This window comes from Myodes glareolus, chromosome 2 (genome assembly GCF_982192425.1).
Source record: "Myodes glareolus chromosome 2, mMyoGla1.1, whole genome shotgun sequence".
Lineage (NCBI taxonomy): Eukaryota > Metazoa > Chordata > Mammalia > Rodentia > Cricetidae > Myodes > Myodes glareolus.
In genome coordinates, this window is record NC_142027.1 from 43,220,096 (window position 1) to 43,238,961 (window position 18,866).

Below are 18,866 nucleotides of genomic sequence, written 5' to 3' on the forward strand. Positions count from 1 at the left end.
CATATCTGTGAGTTGAATGTTTGATATTCTACTGTAATATATTCTGTCTCTTGCTGATAACTGGCCTTTGGACTAGAATAAGTAATTACAAATAGAAACAAGAAATTGGGAATGTGTGCCCACACCTCTGTGTCCCAGTAATCACTTACCTATCTCTTCCTCATACCTCCCTACTCCTGTCTTGTGCAAACATTCCTTAACTTTGTCATCATAAAATAACTGTATTCTTAAGACTTAGACTTATTTGGGAACCAGTTGAGCATAGGAGTGTGAGGTTGGTTAGACTAGAGAAAGAACACTGCTAATGTGTTCTTTACTGTTCTTGAACTCAGAATGACAACTACTGTAACCCCATCTTAATGTGCTGAAACATTTCACACAATTATGAAGAGGAGGTTTTGTCTCAAGGCTAAAAAAGAGTTTGCTTGCCAAGCCCCCTCATTTTTGTTTGCCCAGGTTTCCCAGTTGAAGCGCTGCTAATGCAGATTAATGAGGGAAAGAGAATCTCAACTCTTGTTTCTTAATGAAAAAGATGGCTGTGGAAGTGTTTGCATCAATGCTGGGGATGATCTACCAGTAATCACCTCACCTCATAAAATGTCACACATATTTTACTAATAGTCATTGTAGCATACATCAAACTTAAATGATTAGGTTTGTGGCTCAGAAATACTGCGGTGATGGCAGAAGCAGCCATAGGAATGTTGCTTTGAGCATTTCTGATGATGGCTGCAGATGCAACCTCTTTAAAGATTATTTTAAAAAAATCACAGAAACTAAGCAGTCAATTGCAAAACTAAGTAAATTGCAGTCAACTAAGCAAAATTCATAGCCCACCACAAATGAGATGAACTTAACTTGAAATTAATGATATGCCCAAGAGGATAAGGTGTAGGGAATGTTAGATTTTTCAAAACTTATGATTGGCTATATAAACAACAGGTGGTGCCTATCAGGCCCCGAGGGAGGCTGAGGCCAATATTGCTTTCTATTCTGATTAGTACTCCACAATATGCAATCTCTTTCTGCTCCATCCTCCTTTTTGCTTTAAATAAAGAGGGTGTGTGTGTGTGTGTGTGTGTGTGTGTGTGTGTGTATGTGTGTGTAAAAACCTACATAAAATTAGTGAAAATTTATTCTTCCCCGATTGTCAATTTTTAGACTTCAAAATCTGTTTATTACCAGAGGTACTTTTTTTTTTTTGAGGGACCAGAACAGAATCTTAAAATGAAATCCATAGAGTGTGTGAGTGTGTGTGTGTGTTGGATTTCCCATCAACTGTTGCAAGAAGACTAGAAAATGAAGACAAATACTTGATTCATGTTTTCATGTTAGCCATTATTACAGTCTATCAACAGCATTAGGAAAATACAACAGAAATTCAGTGATTAGCAGTTACAGTTAACTGCCATAATAGGGAAATGAACTTACTAAGCCTAAGACTGCAGTGTGCTTTATATGAAGATTGTCCTAACAACTGAGAAGTGCTCACCTAGACAGCCCACTCTGAGATAGTATATCCATGATAAATTTGGCTTAACTTTCAGTTGTAAAAAAGGTCTTAGTAAGTTCTTTAAAGCATGCTTAAAAGTTAATATGTCTGAAGAAATGTAATATTAAGAAATGTTATTGAAATGTTTTAAAATTGGTGTTTCTGTACTTAAAGACAGACTGGGAAACAAACACAGCTATAAAGGTTTTGACAGAGGTTATGGTTTTCAACAGTTGAGCTATAGATTATGTTACAGATGGTACTTGAGTAAAGCTGAAACAATAATTAGTTTCTGTTTCACCCCTCTACTACTTTAGAAAATGCAAAAAGCCCTTTTCTCAAAACCGGAATCTTTCAGCTTCCAGTCACTATCTATACAAACAAACAAAACCCTCCTGTCTCGCATTATGTTCTGAACATCTTCACAGTGAGCTGGCTGCTGGCCCCTCTCTTCATGGTGAGAGACTTCCCTGGGGTGAAATCATAGTTTGGAGGGATCTTACATCGTAGTACTAACTTGCAGTTTACTTAGCCTATCTTCAGAACTGATAACGTGTACTTTTTCTTTAGAAAAACCAGCCTTTTACTTTTTCAAATAAAATTAACCAAAACAAAAAACCTCACAGGCAGCAAAAATAGTAGGTGTGTTATGTACTTTTAAAACTCATACAAGAATAACTAAAAACGTTTCTCAATTTTTGTTCACATTAAAAATACCGGTTCAATTTTAAATCTCATATCTAACTTCCCCTCTCACTGACAAATACAAATAAAAAAATACATTTGTACCTCAAAATGGTTGTTCATTTCTGTTAAACATTTGAACAGTAGTTTATATGGTCTTTCCAATGCCAACTATAGTAAAGCATTTTCAGCCTTTAGAGTATATCAATAGAAAGAGGCCTTGGACCCTGAGCTCGGAACTATGCAAACTTGAAAAACAGAGGCTATTTAAAAGGGGAAGTGATTCTTTCTGTTCCTAAAGTTTTGTTTTACACTGTGTTCAGATCAGATAAAGGTGGAGAAATCATTTCCTATCTCCTCTTCTAGTGTGCTAAACTTGACATTTTAAAAATTACACTGCTGATCTTTATTTTGAAAGGTAAAGTAAAATATGCAGCTTTCATTATCTGCCAAATGTTCATTTCTACTGTAAGCTTTCATTAATAGCAATGGATTTTTCAGATTTAGGTGTAATCATGGTTAAAGTGCCAGTGATTAAAATTATTTTGTAGATGCTACTTTCAAAATTAGGTTTTAAAATATATATTATCTAGAACATTAATCTACAGAGGATAAATAGCTTCATCTTTTAAATGCAGATTGTCCTCCACAAAGTAGAGTTGAAGTAGAAAGAGCTAGAAACGGAACAACTTCCTGGTATATATAGATTGACATGCATTTGAGCCAGAGTAGTAAAAGATTTTTCTGTATCATCAAAAAGTTATTTTAACGGTTAGTTTCATCCTAATTCCAACTATATTTCCGTTTTAAAATTATTTTTTATATTAAGACTTCTAAGGAAAAAGCTGGCTCTAACGAATCCAATCCCATGTGGCAGGATTTCGCACTCTCCTCTTCTAAGAGCTGAAAGAGTTGAAGTCCTAAGGAGGTAAGATACTGGAGTAGAGCTGTTACAATGGAAGTTCCCAGCCCTTTAGACTCCTCAGTACCGATAGCCACTTGGGAAACCCATGGGATTCATACTCCTCACCTCCCATCTAAATTTAAGTCGCAAGTCTTCTCCAGGCCGCCAAGAACTTTGAAGTTCTTGAGTTGGAAAGAGACTTGAAGCTGGCAGTCACTTAGTGCGCTCTGCGAAACCTGCCCGCTGCTCTGCAGCTGAGCCGGTGCTGAGCGCGACGCGCTCACTTGCCCCCGGCCCGGAGGCGGTGGCCGTGCGGGAGCCGAAGCCGAGACTCTCTCGGGCTTACCTGAGCTGCGGGCGCCGGGCCGGGCCGGGCCGGGCGGGGCGGTGAGCCGAGCCGCGGTTGCGCTGCGAGCGGCTGTGCGCGCTCCGGGAGCCTCCGGAACAATGCGAGCTGGCCGCCGAGCGCGCCCGGCCTAGGGGCGTTACGTCACCGCTCAGCCTTATAAGGCGCGCAGAGGCATGTGCGGCCGGCCCGGCGGCGGGGCCGTGACAGCCCAGACCCTCAGCCCAGATCCTCCAGTCTCACAGACACCAGAGGTGTTTGCAAGGTCGATCCCTGGGTCACCTTGCCGGTGTGGGCGGCGAACCTGACTTGCGCCCTTCTACAAGGCTGCCCAAGCCGTGGGGGTCAAGGTCGACCCTCCTCCTACTCCTCCTACTCCTCCTCATCCTGGGTCTTACTACTAGAGTTGCTGATTTAAATTCTTAAATACACAGCCTCATTCTTGTGTAAACTTTTGTAAATACATTTTTGTTACACTTGTTTTTGAGTTTCTGGGGGAGGCAGGACAAGAAAAGGTTTTTGAACATACAGAATTCAAACCTCTTTTCTCTTTGTAGAGAGTAGGGGTCCTCAGAGGATAGTGTTTTATTTCCTGATGATGTAACTACAAAAAAATTCTTCAAGTGATGGGAAGGCCAGACGAAATCTTATTTTCCTGCGTGTTTACTGAAAGAACCTCCTTTTTGCTCATTTCTGCGTGCCTGTGTTTTAACGAAAGCAGTTAAAACTAATCAGAAATGTTGGCAGGGAAAATATTTTTAAAGAAATTAAATGTTTTGTGCTGTACTTGCAGGACAGTGTATAAAAATAGAACTTCAGAACCATTTTAATCTGTTCTCCTACCGACCAAATAAGACAAAAACTTAAAGACACAAGAAGGAAAACATTGGCCAAATATGACTGGATTAAATCTTTTACTCACTAATGTGGGACAGATTTCCTTGTATAGAAATCTTTCTCCTTGTAACTGAGTGCTGACCTCCTAATTACCTTGAACATCAGTAAGAGAAGTTCTATCCCAAATCTATGAATCTGAAAAATAAATTAGAGATGTGGAGGCTTCAGATGAGTAGTTTTAGTAGCTTGAGTTGTTTAAAACCCCCTTTAAAATCACATTAAAATAGGATTGCTTTCTAGTATGGTGTACATGTCTGTAGAGTTATTGTTCCCATGTGTTTGTGAAGCAGGAATAATGAAAATGGTGGGCTTATTTCTTTTAGTGGGAGTGTGGACACGGAGGGGGGGCACACAGCAACTTAAGAGAAGATGGTTGCAGAGTATTGAGGTAGTGTTGTTGGGAGCATGGCCCCAAGTAATCATTGTCTCACTGGAAAAGTGAGTCTCTTACTGAGACAGCCAAGCTGTCTTTTAGACAGCTTTTGAAAGACAAGAGAATGAACATAACCTTTATCTGAATTTATTAGAATTTAATATTTGCTTTGCAGTATTGTCTTGATACTTTAGATGTTGGTTTATTAGTTTTGCTGCTTTTCTGTGTTTGAGAAGTACATCATGATCTTTTTAGTTTCTGTATGTACCCATTGAGACAGTTGCTGCATTTTCCATTGTAAGTGAGATAAAGTGACTGATGAAAGTCGCATGAAACATGAACTCACAGCATCAAATACTTTTATCCGAAAGCGAGCAGTTCATGACTCACTATGCTTTTTTTCCTTTTAATGAAAATTTCCTAAGATTTGATACCGCCACCTATTTCCTCTTCACAATTTTACGCTCATACTTCCCATTCATTTTCAATTTTTGATTTCCCATATCCCCTGTGGAGTTATTCCTCTTTATAGCTCTGTTCTGAACTTGGAGGACTGAACAGAAGCAGTTTCCTAAGCAAGACAAAAGAGAAGTAAGTAAGGCTTGTATGCCTTACTTGGTGCCCTATTGCTCTTTGAGGCACTGGTCTCTGGCCACTATGATTCAGCTTTCCAAGTAAGGTCATGGTATGTAAGCAGTTTCTTCAGTAACCAATAATAACCCTTGTTTACCAATCTTTTACATCATGCCAGTGGCCATCCTTTGAGTTTTATGTGGATACCATCATTTAATCTTTCCACACATTTTGAGATAGAATTATCAATACTTTTCAGATGAAGAAACATACTGGGGTCTCTTGTCCAAGGCCGCACAGTAATGGAAGTTATGATGCAAGGACTTAAGCAATATTTGACATATTCTTGGACTTAATTCTTCAGAGGCTTGCTCAGTGGTGTCTGTCATTGGCAAAGGACTACTATGATTTACTTGAGATATTTACAACTGTTTTCTACAGACATGATGAACTAGGAAAGCAAGACTCAGTGTCATTGCACATTTCACACCAGTGTTACCCCAGCTGTTCATTAACTAATCCTATGGGTGTTATTCACATTGGAGACATGGATTTATATATCCACCAGGACAGTTTTATAGGAAGTGGCAGCAACATGACATGCTCTAATAAAGTTAGAACACCAGAGTGATAACGTACAGGTCTTTATTGGACACAACCACCACCAGAGCTGTATCTGCAAATTCCAGCCAGCCATTTGTGGTGCCTCATTGGCTCTCATGAGCTGCTGAGTAGATTTTCATTTCTTTCCCTCTTCCTAGGATATTTCATCTTGAACTGAAGTTTTGTTTCCTTCTTACATATACTCATTATGAAAATAGTTGAGTTAGGATTACTGCACTTTAAAATTGGCTGAGAAAAATTTTACTTTCTTGTCTAGTTCTGGCCAGTTATCCTATGCTTCTCTTCATCCTATCATTACGAGTTTCCTATAAATAAGCAAAACAACAAATTAAGGTAAGGCCCTTTTCTAAAATTAGTCATCTGCCTTTGTGATCTAAATAAGCAGTTGGTTAAGGTGTCATTTAGCAAAGGAACAGTAGAGCTTTCCTGCAGAGTTAATTACTTTCTAATATAGAAAAGAGGTTTTTAGAAAAAAAGACTGAAGACCAGGAAGGCCTAACTAAATTTAAACATAGAAGACTACTTTTTTCTTTTTCTTCCTTCCCTTCTCTCTCTCTCTCTCTCTCTCTCTCTCTCTCTCTCTCTCTCTCTTTTTCTTTCCTTTTTTTTCTGAGACAGTGTTATGTAGCCCAGTCTCAAACTTGCTATGTAGCTGAGAATGATTGGATTGATTGATCTCATGCCTCTCCCTGCCTAGGATTATACACATGCACCACTTTGCTTATGCCTCCTGCATGCTAGGCAAGCACTTTACCACCTGAGCTGCATTACCAGCCTAAAACGTACTTCTATTATAGTCAGAAATAGTTGTCTATGGCTTAATTTCATGTGGTTCAAGCTAATAAGGTTATGATGGAGATTACAGCAACCATATCATTAATAAAGTCAGTCATTGCTATCCATAAGCACAATCTCATTCTTTTTAATATAATTATTGTGTTCTGTTAAACATATCAAGCCAATTATTCTTTGTGAGGGGGCAGATCTTATTTCTTAGATAATATTTCTCATTGTCTATTTCTTTTTTGTTATCAAATATGTGCTAGAGAACAGTGGTAAACTGAACTTTCTTCAAATGCCCAGTGATGATTCTTTATCCTGATGGGTTGGTATACCTTGCTACCTATGAGCTCTGGCTCAACCTATTAGGTAGTAACCATATCTCTGGCTATGATGTATTTCCTTTGTTTTCCTGACATAATACAGGGGAAAACACTAACCTCTCTTAACCATGACTTTGCTAGCATTAAGTGTAAACAACCCTGATGCCGTAAAAGGTTTTACTATAGTATATTGTGTGCTTCTGCTATTTTATCATTATTTATTGTTGTTAATCTCTTGCTATACCTAATTTATGAATTAAAAATTATCAGAGGTATATGCGCATAAGAAAAACACTTTTGCGAAGTTCAGTATTACCCTACTGTCCTTAACTTCAGACACACACAGAACATCTTAGAACTTAATTCCCAAAGATAAGAAAGGATGATTGTTAGGAAAAATGGATAGCAGTAAACTTCATGATGTACTTGTCCAGATTGGTAACCTGAACAGAATAAGGACAGTCTTGGATGACTCAGGGAGGCAAAGCTCTGTAGCCTTGTAAAGGTTTAAAAGAAAATGGCCCCAAAGGGTGTGGCGCTTTTAGGAGGTGTGGCCTTGTTGGAGTAGGTGTGGTCTTGTTAGAAGTGTGTCACTGTGGGGGTTGGGCTTTGTGGTCTCATATATGCTCAGTTACCACCCAGTGCTTTGGAGCACTTCCTGTTGCCTGTCAGTCAAGATATAAGCGTAAGAATGCTCAGCTTCTTCTTAAGCACATCTGCCTGCATGCTGCCTTGTTTCCCACCATGAAGATAATGGACTGAACCTCTGAACTGTAAGCTGCCACTACAATTAACTCTTGTCCTTTATAAGAGTTGTCGTGGTCATGCTGTCTTTTCACAGCAATAGAAACCCTAACTAAGACACCCTCCGTTGTTTTTGGTTACAGTTGGATTGCCAGCAGTACAGTCCTCACTGCTAATGTATTCTCATGAAGCCTTGGTGTAAAGCAGCAGTTTTGCCCCTGAGCATCAAGAAACTGCCAAGGATCTAGATTATGATGCTAATTCCTCAGCTTTCTTGTATGAGAGCTGAGGGATTGAGCACTATACATGAAGCATTAATCTAATTAGTCTTTATCAATAAAAATCGGAACTCCGAGATAGGGGTAAGAACCTTAAAGATCAGAGAAGCAGGGGACAGCTGCCAGTCACCCCCTCTTCTTTCTTCCATCCAAAAAGTCTGAGATCCTCTCTCAGCTCCATCTTACACTTCCTGTCTCCTGTCTCCTCTCTGTCTACAACCCTTCAAACTTCTATGGTTAATTTTGGTCAGCTAGTGGGTGGCTCCACCTTCTGGCTCCAAGCAACCTTTATTTGTGAGAACACAATCAAAATATCACACAACATATACAGGCAATGTAGACTTCCTTTCATTCTTCATTCTGTTCTCTGAGTAACATCTTCCTGCTTTGATGATATCCATACCACCCAAACTACTACTTGTTCAGGGCAGCAATTACTGTACTCAGAGAGCCCAATAACAAAAGTTAACAGATTGAACCTGGGTTATACATGTAGACGATGGTGACACTAGGTAGACACATAGGCTCTCTCATGCTTCTGTACAGCCTGCATTTGGGAGGCATCCATAGTTCTGAAGTCTCCAGAGGCCTTTTGACTATTTCTACTTAGGCTTCAGCTGATGTCAATTACCTAGACCAGCAGCCTCTGTCCTTGAGAGCTAATGAAGCCGAGTCTAGCAGCAGTGAGGCTATAGGATGAGAAGTGCTTTAATAGTGAATGGTGGTTCTTGGCGGGGACGGATAAAAATAACTTTAAGTAGTTCAGTTTTGCTTCTATTTTAGGATTAATAGGTATCTTCCTAATTTAGAAAGACAAAAAAAGTGAAGAAATTTTACATATAATTCTGCCAGATGAATATTTCCAGTTAGTTGGTTAATAATTCAATCACTTCATGTTGTGGTGTGTGTGTGTGTGTGTGTGTGTGTGTGTGTGTGTGAGAGAGAGAGAGAGAGAGAGAGAGAGAGAGAGAGAGAGAGAGAGATGTCTTTCTAAATTTATACATTTTAATCATGTTGGTTGCTTTTCTGTGGACACTGAGTCATTTTAAAGCATGCATTTACATATTCTTGATAGAATGGTCACAAAACCAGCTGCTTCCTGCTATCCCTCAACATTGCATGGCTTCGTTCTTCACAGAGTGAAGGAAGGACTTGTGTGGAACAGAGATCTCTTGTTCTTTTTTCCCATGTAATTCTATGAGATAGATGCGGCATTCTCATGAGCAAGCCTGCCAAGTAGGTGAGCAGAGTGACTTGGAGAGAATGAATAGGCATAAACACGATGTCACCATTGCATGGGAAGCAGGAAAAGCCTGCTATTTAGGTCCAATCCATTTGCTTATTTATTCTGACAAACATTTTGTGTTTCCTTGGCAACTAATAATAGTTTTGAGAAATTGTTGGACTCACAAGTATTACTGCAGGAGTAAAAAACCCTCGAATCTCAGAAATTATAGACGGAAAAGACCTATTAGTCTTCTTGTCTCTTGCCAGTACAGACTGTCCTTAGAATTTTATCTAGTCTTATTTTTTAAAGGGACTTTGTCAAATAGATTATATTCCATGTCTTAAGGAGGTATGTGCTTTTAAAGAAACTAGATTGACTGAGCTTTTCATGTAGATGGAGAATTTGTTATTTAAGAAGAAAGAATAGCCCTTTTCTTAGACCCAGTTTGTATTTAATAATAAACTTTTAAAATAGGTAACTTTGTAAGAGCCAGAAAATATCAGCATCACTTTGATCTCTGTAGTTTTTCTACTATCTCTTGAACCTACTCTATACAATAAAGGATCTATTTAAAAATACATTACAGTGCCAGGCACACACCTTTAATCCCAGCACTCAGGAGGCAGAGGCAGGGAGATTTCTGGTCCTGAAGGATACATTTTAGTATCACCCTAAATATTTGAAAGTAGAATGCATGATTGCATATATAATTATATAAGGAATAGCATCACAACTAGTTGCTCCTGAGTAGAATAAACATTAGGAAGTCAACTTATTTACTTATTTACTCATTTTATTTCATGTGTTCAGAGTTTGTCTCCAACAGGGCCATACCTCCTAAGAGTGCCACTCCATTTGGGGCAATTTTCTTAGAAACCACCACAGAGGGCTAAAGAGCTTTACCTCCCTGAACCATTTACATCTGTCCCTACTCGGCTTGGTGCCCATGAAGGTAGACAAGGACATCATCCCCTGGATCTGTAGTCACAAAAGATTATGAAATACCCCATAGGTGTTAGGAATTGAACCCAGGTCCTCTGCAAGGTCAACTGTTCTTAACAGGTAAGTGATGTCTCCAGCCCCAAGTCAGTATGTTTAAAAACAAGATTCAATAATTCTCATCAGACAAGAGTTTGCCCTCAAACAGGAAACTGATTTTGATTTCATTTTATAAGGTTAGTGTGAGTGCTTGGGAGCCCAGCAGGAAGTCAGGTATAGTTGGGCTGTACTTCTGAAGTCAGGCAGGAAGTCGGGTGTAGAACTGTACTTCTGAAATCCCAGCAGGAAGTCGGGTGTAGGGCTGTACTTCTGAAATCCCAGCAGGAAGTCGGGTGTAGGGCTGTACTTCTGAAATCCCAGCAGGAAGTCATGTGTAAGACTGTACTTCTGAAGTCCAGCAGGAGTCGGGTGTAGGGATGTACTTCTGAAGTCCCAGCACTAGAGAAGTTGTAGGAGGACTGAGAGTCCAAGGCTAGGTTGAGTTACATAGGCGCACCCTATGCCCAAAACAACTCAAAGCACAGGCAAACAAAACATCCAGACAGTAACCATGCTGTCTGTCTGGAGGCTCTCTGCCTAGTGTGTAAGCAGGTGCTTTCTAGGAAACTGTTTATGCCCACTTTTGCAAGTCTCAGTACTTCCCATGTACCTTCATGAACTTCTTATAGTCATCAGTGGCCTCCTCATTAGTGGGACTCTTTCAGTTAGGAAGGGGCCAATCAGGAACTCTCATGTCTGTCCCCACCTATTATTTCTTTATCTGAATGTCATGCATTCTGTGGTGATTTAAATAAGAATAACTTTGATATGCTCAGTATTTGAATGCTTAGTTACCACAGAGTGGCACTATTTGAGAAGATTTAGGAGGTGTGGCCTTATTGGAAGAAGTATGTTACCGAGAATGGGCTTTGAGGTTTCAGACTCCACCCCTTGACTTTTATGGCTGCTTTCTACCTTTCAGTTCACTTTGTCTTCTGTCAATGTCGGTACATAAACAACTTCCTTTTGGTTAGTAGTCGGTCAATTCATCCTGTTTTTCTGACCCTTTACTTTCAACTTTACTACCTTGGGTTCTAGTAAATCTCATAATTAGTAATTAATGTTGATAGAATTGTTTTACTTCAATTTGCAACCTTTGTCTCTAACAATGACATTTAGTCTCCATTTGCAGTAATTTTTGACATATTTGGCTTACCTTTTTATTTTTATTTGTGTGTGTGTGTGTGTGTGCACGTGTAATTGCCACATGTATGTGGATGCCCTACAAACCTGAAAAGGGTGTCTTATCCCTGGAGCTGGAGTTACAGGCAGTGGGTGCTGGGAGTTCTACTTGGGTCCTTTGGAAGAATAGATGGAATTTTTGTTTGTTTATATTTTTTTGAGACAAAGTTTCACTGTATATCTCTGGCTGGCTGGAAACTTGTTTTTATAGACCAAACTGGCCTTCAACTCACAGATATCTGCCTGCCTTTGTACCCTTACTCTTGAATATTTATGCTGCTTGTTGTTAGTGTCTAATTTCTTAGCTTCTTAAATCTTTATTTTTACTGATTTTTTTCTCCTCCCTATCTACTTTGGAAATTATGTATTGTGTTCCTGTTCTGTTAGGTATCATTTACCCTGTAAGTTCTTCCTCTCATCTTAAATCCTAATATCTCAGAATTCCCAATGTTTTAATCCTTTCTAGAGTTTTGTTTGTGTTTGTTGGTTTTTAAGCTATGATGACACACTCCAAATTTGTTTTCGTAAGCTCTAGTTGTTCATAATTTCTGTTACAGTTTTAGTTAATGGTGGCTTAGATGCTCCAGTATATTTATTATTGCTTGCTTATATTATCCTTATATTCCAGTTTTTCATCTGGGATCAATTTCCATCATTCTTTTGAAGCTTTTAAAGTGGAAGCCTGTTCTTTGTACATTCGTTTTTTATTTATTTGAATTTCTTTCACCTCTGCTCTTAAGATTTTTCTGTGTATAGACTTCTTGACTGACACTGGTTTTCTGTTAGCTCATAGACATTATTATTCCACTGTGGCTTAAGGTATTGTCTATTGAATAGTCTATCATCTTTCTAATTGCCATTTCTTTATTCCTTTGGTTGTCTTTATGATTTTACTTTTATCTTTGATAGTCTAGTATTAGTGTGCTGTGCATAAGCACAGATTTATTTTGTCTTTCCTAGTTTCCATTGATATTTCACTGACTCTGAAGATTGGTGTCTTCAGTTCTAGAAAATTCTCAGTCAATATTAACTTTTCTAACATGGCTTCTGAGCAGTGCTTACTCATTTCTTCTTGGAAACATACTTAGATTAGACACATCTTAAGCTTTCTTTTTCTGTCTTCACATGTGTTTTTTTCTCTTCCATCTGTACCGTTCATTTGGCTTTTCAGACTGTACTCTGTGGAGCTCCATCAGAGGACATTGGTCATATGGTAGTATGACTGTACATCCTTCAGATTTGTCCTGTTCACTAGTTCCACTGCTTGATTGACAGTTATTATATACCTTGTTTCCAAAGGTTTCTCCTTCATTCCTACAATGGCCACTTTTAGAAGTCTCCTGTCAAAGCAGGTGCTAACAATCCCCTTACTTTTCTTTTAAACAATGAAACACAGTTCTCGTGCTGCCTGGCAGTTTATGTCTAAGGACTTAGTAGATCTAATTCTGTTTCTTTTAGTTTCAATCATTACGTGTTAATTTCTGGTGTGTTTCTGATTTTTATATGAGCTCATATATTGAGAACTTTATATTTTGGGATTCTTTGAATGTTGTGTTGAAAGTAACATCTGCCAGAAAGAGTTTCTACTGATTTGTAGCAGGGGATATTTTCAGCCCCCAAAGTTCTGTTAAAAACTTCAGCACATGCTATTGTTGTTTTGTTTGTTTTTGTTTTGTCTACTTTCTTTCTTTCTTTCTTTTTTTTTTTGAACCACCCAAATAAATGAATCTGGCTATAGATTCACATGTGGGCTATCCTGTTCACATCTTCCTCACTGGGTTAGTACTTTCCTATTCCTAATGTCAGGTTGCAAGGAAAGCAGTTTCAATCCCCTGCAGTTGATTATGTTTCTAAATTAGACTGACTTGGACAGTGGATCTCTTTGCAATCCCAGCCTCTTGTAGGATTAGGGAGACCATAAAATTTATCAAACTTTGCCCTTGTTACCTGTGACACCATGAAGTCAAAGTTTAAGTTCATTCAGTTTAAAAACTGCTGCCAAAGAGAAAGCCACATTTGGTTATTTGTTTGCCTGGCCAGGTTATCATGTCACTCTTTGGCCACCTTTAGTAATTTGCCATCACGTCGATGTAATTTAAATAGTTGTTTTGCATTTTAAGGTCTGTCTGTGGGATGTGTGTGTGCCTGAGGATACACAGTCTATTTCACTGTCAGCAATGTATATTAGACTCATATAATCTAATATTGAAAAATCAGTCGGAAAACTATGTGAGAAACACTCACAAGATTAGTATCCTAAAACCTTTTATATGTCCATAATGTACTGGACTTTAGGTTAACTTCTCAAGGGTTTGCATCTCAGCATTTTCACTTTGATTGACCCAGCTGCCAAATCACATAGCTTTGTCTCATATATAAATAAGCCCATTGAATAGAATAACGTCTGTGTTTTGATCTTTAACAAAGATAGATGAGTTAGGAGACACTGGAAAGCTTCCCCTGGCTTTATAGCCAGCCATCATGAGTAGTAGGTGGTGGCAGTCTCATTCTGTGTACCCTGGGGGAAGTTTCCCATGTGATTGATACTTCCTGGAGGAAGCCAGTTTGAATTGGGCAACTTTTCACAGAGCCCTAGATTACTAGACAAGTCTCTGATTTTGTGTAAAGTTTAATATATTCAAGATGGCTTCCTACCTTTGGAGAGTTATAGGCTTTGGCAACTTGAACCTACTTCCCTCTACTGCATACTAGTCTAAAAATAGTTTGCCGAATTCTTAAGTGGTCCAGAATGTAAGTATCCTAACAAATGGCAGACAGATTAACTGGGCTCCTAGTAGCTTAAACAATGATGAAATATATCATAATCTATCATACCCCACCCCACCACTACACACACACACACACACACACACACACACACACACACACACAGTAAATAAATCTGGGAGAAAGGAAATGAACTCAGGCTCCAGGCTTGGCATGCTGCCTCTGGTTCTCTTGTTCTTATGACTCTGGCCTACCTTCCTGATGGTCTTATTGTCTCACTGGTGGTAAAATTTCCTCTGCAATTTCAAGAATCTCATCCAATAAAAAAGTATCCATTTCTTATTATTACCATAGTCAGGAAGCTACCTTTATCTCATATTATCTAAAACTGCCAGAAGATAGAATAACGTGACTAATCTATAGGTCAATCATATTTTTTCCTCAACCTGACTGGTCACTGCTTAATGACCATGTTTGTATGAGTTCAGTAGGCCTAGGGTCATTCTAAATTCTCTTTTGCATAAGCTCAAAGTGTTATATTGTGCTGTCATTTTCCTTGTAAAGAGTTTGGAGACCCTGTTGATGCTGACCACGAAGAGAGCTAAATTAGAGATGATGGGATTATGACTGATAGAGACAAGTATCAGTGCCTTGCTTGGGTGAAGAGCCAAGGATGCTCCATGTCTGTTCCTTTGTGGAGTCCTGGACACTGAGACTGTTTGGACAATCCTCATTTGTGTTCAGTGAATGTGCCTAACATCTCCAGTGACAAATTTAGCATCTGGACATTGTTTAACCATCAACTGAAAAGCATTGCTCACGTTATATAGAATTTCAACTATTTTTCTCAGATCTAAGACTAACTAAATTTTACCTAATCATAGTAGATTTCTGAGAATTATGTTGTTTAAGCCTGTGGTGGTACATGCTTTTAATCCCAGTACTCTGGAGGCAGAGGTAGGTGGATCTCTGAGTCCAAGGCCAGCTTGATTTATAGTGAGTTCTATGACAGCCAGGGATATATAGAGAAACCCTATCTTGAAAAAAACAATCAAAAGTTGTTTGTTTGATAAAAAGCATATAACAAATTCTTCTATTGTACATATACATGTCTTCACAGAAGAGTTTCCATTTGCTTTCATCTCCACAACCACCTTTTGTCTATAGTTGATTTTTTTTTTCATATAGAAGTAGTTCTATGGTGGTTGAGGATGACTTCTATTTGGTAGAACCCTTTTTCTAAAATCTATACATTTTACTGCTCACTATGACACTTTGAAGGTAGAAGCAAATTCAGTTCCTTCTTTGCTGAGTTCAGAGCTGTTTCTATTAACTGTTCTACAATTTTCCTCGTATTGAAGCTCGGCATTCTTTTTAAGCATGTTCTGTGGAGACTAATTTTAGGTGAAGAAAGCCCGTTATCCTAAATCCAGCATGTAGCAGGCATTAGCAGACTGGGATCTGCCCATCCCTACTACACTATTTACCTACTTTCTTTTGCTATCTGCTAGAAATTAAGACAGATCCCTAATTTAAGAATTTTACAACTGGAAGTTGTATAAAGAAAATAGATTGGGTTCATAGTAATCCAATTACTCACTGCATATAAATCATTTGATGTATTTGTTCGTGCAGAGGAAGAATCTGAAAAAATCTACATCTGAAAAAGTGCACAAGAAAGTGGCACTGTGTTCCACAGAGTGTGTTATCTGTTTGGATGCGGATGTGCACTCATGCTGGTGTCAGATGTGGACAAAAGAGTTACTGACCCCCATTAGTTCTGCGACCTGGTATGCTGTTCCCTCCTTTCCAGTTATGATTGCTACTTCCTTTTTTCCTTTTTCTTATCATTTAATGTCCTTAAAAGTCAGGGGTTTTCCCCCGTCTCTTTTTCTCATGGCAGAAACATACAGTAATACTGAACTTAGTTTCCCTTTAGATTTTCGGGAAGTTTGCTGTTAAATAGCAAGCAGGGAAGTAAATAATCTTCCAAACTTAGGACCATCTGAAAGGTTCACTTTTAAGATATCACTCCATGAAAGCAGCATTGTTAAAAGAATGGAGTTGTTTCTCCATCTAGTAGAAGAAGGCATACTAATCCCACATTGAAACTGAGACCCTATGTTTTTAGGTAACTTAATAGTATGATGATTTTGCAGCATAATAATAACAACATAGTTCAAGAGATTTATATGTACTGTGACTATTACAACATGCACCTGAGAATAATATGCTTGAAAATATATAGGTTTTAAGCTACATATTAGGTCAACTAACTTTTTGTAAACCAGCTGAGAGCCCATATGCTACATAAAATAGAATATTTATTAGTGAATGTGTTCTACATCCCCACTTTGGATTCCAGGTGAATACCTCCCTGTCATTTCCATGCCAGCCCCAGGCCAGCTAGGCCTGCTTAAAATTAAGTAGCTCTGGAAGTAATCTTGCTCTCCAGGTGTCATCTTTTTGAGTGGATATTGAATGGGCTTTTTATATAGAAAGAACATTCACAAATCAGGTGTTCATAGTCCAGAGAATGTGTGTGTAAATATTTTTCATGGCCAACATGATGAAACTTTACTGTATCTTCATATTTGCTACCCCAGGCAAAAGCATCAAATCTTTTCAACAACTAGCCGTCCCCATTGCTCATATTAGAAAAGTTGCAGGTGCCCTTCATTAAGGGATGATACAGGCTGCTTGTCAATCAGCAGGACTATTCTGTTTGTTTGGTGTGATATCCCTTTACTTTGCATAGTACTATCTGTGGACTCTTGAGACACTGTATTTGATTTTTGCTTATAAACAAGGCCTAATGTTTTGACTGACAGTCTTTTCTATCAGTGCAAATTACTGGTAGTTTTTGCTGCTTATCATTTAAGCTTTGTTGTTATTGTTGTATGACAACATAACAATGTCATTGTTTCCTGTTGCATACTGGTTTCAGTAGTCAAATAATACAATTAATATTTATTTCTTAGTACTTTAGATGTAGTACTAGATTTGCATATTTTGTCTCCTTAAATCCATTTTGCTTTAGTGGAAAAACCCTTCCTTTTACCTAACCTGTCATATTTTTTTCTTCTGCAGCCTGAGCCCATGAAGTAGGTGCCTCCTTAAGACTGAGTTAACGTTAGGTAAACTCTTGCAGTAATCACTAGAGAAGAAACTGAGGCTGGTGAAAGTTGGACAAAAGTCCCTTTACCTACTTTAATCAAGGTCTGAGTTTAGATATGTTCCTTTTGTAGAAAGAAGGCTTACTGCCTTCTGGCAGGAGGGGCCATTTGCTTTTTCATGGAGTTGCTGTGGTTCCATATTCTAAAGCATGAGTCACGGATGTTTTTATGATTACACATCCCTCCTAGCATATGAGGAATAAACTTTAGAGGAAAGGAAGTTAAGAGAAAACAGAAGTGTGAATAACTGCTAATGGTGCTGTCTGTGGCTCCGTTCCGTCTGCCATTTCATCATACATAGAGTAGGTCAGAGATTCCTTTCCTGGCAAATAAGTGGCAACATATGTTTGAAACAGCGAATGGAAAGTATAGAGGAAAGATGGCAGGCACATGGCAACAGGAAGGCCAGGGAAAATTTGTTGCCCTAATGTTAGCCACCTAATTGCTATGCATTTCGCAGAGGTCCTGTTTTCCTATTAAAAGGCCACATGCCCCATTAGTTACAGCATTTCTGGGTATGAAATGTGTACTTTCTAGTTGGAGTGGAGGTAGCTTCTTCAACTTTATGAATGGAGTCACTTTAAACTTTAAGCATCATACAGAGGCCTTAAGTAAAATTCCCCAAAGGATAGTCACAAATTCCAGAAGTCAGGACTAAGTTCTGTAGCCAGCCTACTGACAACTTAGTGTGGCCACAAGCTACACATACACACAGACACACACACACACACACACACACACAGAGAGAGAGAGACTAAGATAGTTATTTAATGATCCATGAAAGTGGTGGATAAATAGTCTTCCAGTATCAGTGGATCTGAAGTTCATTGATGACGGACCCTTACCCCTCCTAATCAGCAGCCTGTGAACCAGGAACTGAAACTGAAAAACTTGGTTACTGGTCAGAAAAATAGGATCTAGGTCCTGGCCCTGGGTGGAGACATGACATTCTAAATTATCTAAAAGCATATAATACACTGACTAGCCTGCGGCTTTCAGTAAAGAATAAGGAGATAACATTGTTCACTGTCTTATACGTTAACCCAAATGGGCCTTTAATCACGTGACTTGACAACCTCTCAGGAAGTTCTAGAGACTTTATAAAAACTGTAAGACCCTGCTTAAATATGTTAGGGAGCACAACAATCCCTCAGGTCATTGTCCAGTAACCTGTGACTGTTTCATATTCTTCTCTGATAACCTCATCTGTCTTCTTAACTACGTTCTCTATGTTGCATTTGAATTTTCCCGGTGGATATCACAAGAACAGGGGACCAGGAAGCCAGATTAGGACCCTGGTAATAGTACTTTATTAAAATAGTAAAAACACTGAAACACAATCATTTTGATGATTGTGTGAGAGAGAACTGGTCCATAAATTGCTATATTCAGGAATACTCTATTTAAATGGTATTTCTAAAAAGGCAGTGTTTATGGTTTTGTTTTATGACTTTTAGCAGCTACATCTTTGCTGATTCTACAAGGTACCTAAGAACA

The 18,866-nt window shown here is 38.7% G+C and overlaps 2 protein-coding genes across 5 annotated transcripts in view; one reads left to right on the top strand and one right to left on the bottom strand.

The window, feature by feature from the left end:
* Cmss1 (cms1 ribosomal small subunit homolog) overlaps window positions 1-18,866 on the top strand; it is a 294,743-nt gene that overhangs the window by 44,503 nt on the left and 231,374 nt on the right. The gene's annotated exons all lie outside the window — the stretch shown is intronic.
* The window catches only part of Filip1l (filamin A interacting protein 1 like), a 91,005-nt gene that overhangs the window by 40,987 nt on the left and 31,152 nt on the right, over window positions 1-18,866 (bottom strand). Inside the window, exon 1 of one of the 4 annotated variants that reach the window (XM_048422364.3) lies at window positions 3,427-3,538. The exons of 2 other annotated variants lie outside the window; for them this stretch is intronic. The gene's annotated coding sequence lies outside the window, so the exon portion shown is untranslated. Of the gene's footprint in view, window positions 1-3,206; window positions 3,326-3,426; window positions 3,539-18,866 lie in introns of those variants that run through there. One more of the 4 variants, XM_048422363.3, reaches the window with a different exon arrangement.